The following is a 5,439-nucleotide window of genomic DNA, read 5'->3' on the forward strand; positions in this document are numbered from 1 at the left end:
TTTTGTCACGGTAACGTTTCTTTTCATATGCACGCGTATATGCATATATTCGTCTATATTGTCGTTTCAATATTTGTTCATATTTGTAGTCGAAAAATTTTTTATAGCATAAATAATTTAACGTTGTGTGCCTGTAAAGGTGGATTACCTGAAGAAGCGGATGTTACGTCATAAATTGCAATGGCTAGTTAAAAAAACAATCGTTAATGAACTTTCCCATTATTTACATTAGGAAAGATGTACTAACTGCGAAACGGAAGTTGTGTCACCCTCGCAGAAATAATAAGACTAGACGCCCTTTCGATATATCCGTCCCCAAAATATTCTAAAGATGCATTGGCCTTACAGTTAAGATCACCCTGAACTGCACTTTGCTCATGATTTTGGGAAACTGTTAGCTGGAACGCCAATGTATTCCATAGCGCACTGTATTTCGTAAGTGGTACTGGTCTTACGATTTCTGCTAAGCAAGCCTGACTTCACTATACTGCTCGACTTCAACATTGCAATTGCTGTAGGTGCCTTACACTGAATAACCAAATATTTAATTAGTGATCTTTGTTAATTATCTACCTGGGCATTTTGATTTCTCATTCAGGTAATTTCCGTATATTCCACAAATACATTTGATGAGAAAGACGGCGCTTTCTGTCTGAGGTGATAGACGTTTCAAAAACTTTGTTCGGACTGAAAAAAAAAAATTGAAAACGGTGACATATTTTTACATTTAGTGTTGTACATCATGCTGATATCTTTATGCAGGGTGTCGCAGCTAGCGTTAGCCAAGCTGGATAGTGCTTCTGTACAAATTACCTGCCTGATTAGAGAAACTGTATTATTCAGCTTTTAAAGTTTCGATATTAGGGCATGGCTTTTCAATGGGAAAGCTATTATTACGCCCTAAAACGTCCCAGTCAGCAGTTTGGACACGCTATATCCGGCGTAATTTTTTTTTCAGGCTTTACTCCCACAGTGCGCGAAACTGAAAAACTTGTGACGTGACTTCGCGCTCGCGCGTGCCGTGATTTCGGGCGCCGTGAACTTGCCTGCCGGAACCAACTTCGCTCATTGCATGGCACGCGGTAAGAGTCAGGAAGCGGCAAGCTGTCCGTGTTGGTGTTTGGATCTCGCTGATCACGAGACGCGTGTTCCGCGTGAAGATCGCAGTCTCTATATGTATACGCGATGAGAGGGAAAGAAAGCTTCGGTTTAATTAATAGACTGAAGTCTTCGTAAACCTCGCGTCACAGTGGCACATCCACTCATAGCGATTGGCCAGGTGACGAACACGTATACCCAGTGCTGAAGTTGTCATTTAGGCTCCACACTCCTCGTGTCACACTAGCGGGGCCGAGCCAATATACATGGATACTACGCCAATACATATCGTGATGCAGATGTATAAAATATTGATGCGATAAGTGATTAAGGTACACGTACAATATACAAGTTGATAGCATATCCATCCGAGACAATACTTACCACTTTTATCTAAATATAGTTCGATACAACAATTACAATTAGCTGACTACTCATTATAGATTCGCTGTATAGCGCTCTGTAAGTTGCGGCTTTCGCAAATTCCTTATCCTTCGCCAGCTGCCTTCCTTTCCTCCAAATTTCCATTACTAACACGCAAGAATCTTTTTTCAACTTTCTATCAGAGTATCGTATATCTCTATAAGCCAGCAGTCTATACGCATAGTGCGCGCATACGGACGCGCCACTGGTGGGCGCCTTGAGAAGTACGGTCGGTGTTTGGATCCCACCGATGGCATCGGTTGTTGGGAACTCGGCGCTGACGCCCGTGGTTGTACCTGGGTCGCAAGCCCCAAGGGTAGCGTTGGCCTGGCGGCCTGGGGTACAACTGGAAGCATCCGAAGGTCCCGGCAAAGCATGAGTCGACTGGTAACAACAAAACAACTTGTTTATTTTAACATCGCAAAGAGTTGGCGGTCAGGTTGACCGAAGTAGAGAGACGGGAGAGCACTGTACTCAACAGAAGAAATCGGAGCCCTCCTCTTGGCGCCCGGGGGCAGGTGTTTTTATACTCTCGCAGTTGAGGGCAAGAAGGAACCCCTCAATAGACGAGCACGTGATTGTACAATGGGCTAATGGTGATGCACACTGTCGTAGCGCCGCCGGTCGGGCACAAAGACTGGGAGGAGAAGGTAACTTCGGCTCTCGTAGCGCCTCTGGTCGGGCACAATGACTGGAAGGAGAGGGTGACCCCCTGCTGTCGCATCGCCGCCGTTCGGGCACAATGGCACATACACTCACACACGCACATGAAGACACGTGGCATCGGAACATGCCTGGAAACGCCTGGAAACGCCTGGCGGGGAGCGTTGCGGCGACGCCGAACGGGCCAAAATGTCTGCCGCCCCGCCGCAGTCGCGCCTGGAAACGCCTGGAAACGCCTGGCGGGGAGCGTTGCGGCGACGCCGAACGGGCCAAAATGTCTGCCGCCCCGCCGCAGTCGCGCCGGCAAAACCGCGCGTCGCAGGCGAAACGCAACAGACCGCCCCGCCGGGGGAAGGAGATCCCGATGGACAGGGGACTGCATCCGCTGTCCGGAGGGATGTCGCTCGATGATGCTCATAACCGAAGTCGGGCGTCCCTCGACGTTTCTTGAGCGCAGCGCACAGAGAAGGCCTCGTTCTCTCGTTCAGGTTCGCACGGGACACTGCAAAGTGACTTCGGGAGAGTTCACATTTTTGTTCTCGTTCCCGGCAAGCGTTAGAACTACGCTGAAACTCAACCGCTCAGTCAGCAAGCACGGCACAACCCTCACTAAGCCCTGCCAGGCTCTTTCCCCTTTTTATACCACTGCCTAGTTCCTTACAGTAGTCTAGCATCACTCAGAACGCGTCCACAAATTGGAAGATTGCACTAGAAAGCATATCATCACTTTGAAACACTAAACAAAAGCAATATGTTAAAAAAAATCCTGCCTCAGGAAGAAAAACATCAGTAACAAACAATTTTGAGGCTGATTCCTACGTTAGGGGCTTCGACTTAAGCCATCGGCGTTACCGTTGAGACTCCCCTTTTTGTAACGCACCTCAAAGGAATATTGTTGTAAAGCGAGGCTCCAGCGCAGGAGGCGGCCATTTTTGGGAGAGATGGTCTGCAGCCATTGGAGAGGGCAGTGATCCGTCTCAATGATAAACCTCGAGCCGGCTAGATAGCATGACAATTTCTGAACGGCCCACACGAGACATGCACACTCTTTCTCGGTGGCGCTATACGCCTGCTCACGACTGGTCAGCTTACGACTAGCATACAGGACGGGGTGTTCTACTTCTCCCTTTTCCCGTTGGCACAGTACAACGCCCATGCCTCGCTCACTAGCATCGCACTGAACAATGAACCCTTTTGTATAGTCTGGCGATCGTAGCACAGGCTGGTTTGTTAGGGCACTCTTTAGGGCGCTAAAAGCTCTTTCCTTTGTCTCGTCCCAGACGACTGTTTGAGGCTCTGACTTTCTTAGAGCATCCGTCAGGGGAGCCGCGATATCAGAGTACCTGGGGATGTACCTCTGATAGTAGCCGGCGACACCTAAGAACGACCGAATATCGGTCTTTGTGCGCGGTTGCGGAAAGTCTCGCACAGCGGCCACTTTTATTTCAGAGGGGCGGCGACGACCCTGACCAATCACGTGACCGAGGTAGACAACCTCGGCCTGTGCTAACTGGCACTTAGGAGCCTTTACTGTCAAGCCCGCTTCGCGCAGGCGGGTTAGCACTGCCCGCAAGTGTGCCATATGCTCAGACCAGGATGCGGAGAATATCGCTACGTCGTCTAGATACGGTAAAGCGAATTCTTGCTGTCCCCGCAACACTTTATCCATGAGGCTTGAAAAACAGTATGGCGCGTTCTTCAAACCAAAACTCAACACTTTAGGACGGAATGTTCCCATTGGTGAAATGAACGCCGCATACCTACTAGCCTCTTCTGTAAGTGGAACCTGCCAATAACCCCTGACAAGATCTAGGGTGGAAATAAACTGAGCGCTACTAACTTTCTCAAGGCGCTCCTCGATGTTAGGGATCGGATAAATTTGATCCTTAGTGATGGAATTAAGCCTGCGGTAGTCGACGCAAGGACGAGGTTCCTTGCCCGGTACCTCAACTAAAATCAAAGGGGAGGTATAATCACTCTCACCTGCCTCAATAACACCGAGCTGTAGCATTTTCTTTACCTCAGCCTCCATAATATCGCTCTGGCGGGGTGACACCCGATACGCCTTGGATCGTACTGGCTCTGGGGAGGTAAGTTCTATATCATGAGTAAGTACAGAAGTCCTACCAGGCCTCTCAGAGAACAGACCTTGAAACTCTTGTAAGAGCTGGTGTAGTTCGGTTTTCTGCTCAGGCGACAGCGGTGCTTTACTGATAAGGTCACTAATGACTTGACCGGTGTCTTCCCTGTTCGTCACTGAGCCTAGTCCCGGAAGCTCGACCGGAAGCTCTTCAGGAACGTTTACCATCATGCACACCACTGCTTCCCTTTGTCTATAAGGTTTGAGCAGATTACAGTGGTAAACTTGCTGTGCTTTCCGCTTTCCTGGCAGACTTACCACGTAGTTAACGTCCGACAGTTTCTGAACAATTCGCGCTGGGCCCTCCCACTGCACGTCTAGTTTGTTGTTTAGCGATGTGCGCAATATCATGACCTCATCGCCCACCTCAAAACGACGGGCCCTGGCGGTCCGATCATAATAAACCTTGGCCCTCTGCTGGGCCTTTGTCATTGCTTCACCTGACAACTCCTGTGCCCTTCTTAAGCGTTCGAGGAGCTTAAGTACGTACTCCACCACGACTGGGTCGTCGCCCCTGCCTTCCCACGATTCTTGAAGCATGCGAAGCGGAGACCGAAGCGAGCGACCGTACACCAGCTCAGCTGGCGAAAACCCCGTAGCCGCATGCGGCGCGGTCCTTAAAGCAAACATCACCCCAGGCAGACACAGCTCCCAGTCAGTTCGATGTTCAAAACACAACGCTCTCAACACGCGCTTCATGACGGAGTGGAGCTTCTCAACGGAATTCGACTGTGGGTGGTACACTGAGCTGTGTAGCAGCTTTACCCCACACCTTTCGAGAAAAGTTGTCGTCAAAGCGCTAGTAAACACTGTGCCCTGATCTGATTGGATTTCTGCAGGAAAACCAACTCGCGCAAATATAGACAGTAGTGCATTGACTATCTCAACTGAGCTGAGTTCTTTAAGCGGCACTGCTTCAGGGAACTTTGTCGCTGGGCAGATCACAGTCAAAATGTGTCTGTACCCCGTGGCTGTTACCGGCAGAGGTCCCACTGTATCAATAACGAGCCGTCTAAAAGGCTCCGTAATGATAGGTACCAATTTCAACGGCGCCCTCGATTTGTCGCCTGGTTTGCCCACCCGCTGACAGGTGTCACATGACCTCACGAAGTGGT

This window comes from Dermacentor variabilis, chromosome 9 (assembly GCF_050947875.1).
Source record: "Dermacentor variabilis isolate Ectoservices chromosome 9, ASM5094787v1, whole genome shotgun sequence".
NCBI lineage: Eukaryota > Metazoa > Arthropoda > Arachnida > Ixodida > Ixodidae > Dermacentor > Dermacentor variabilis.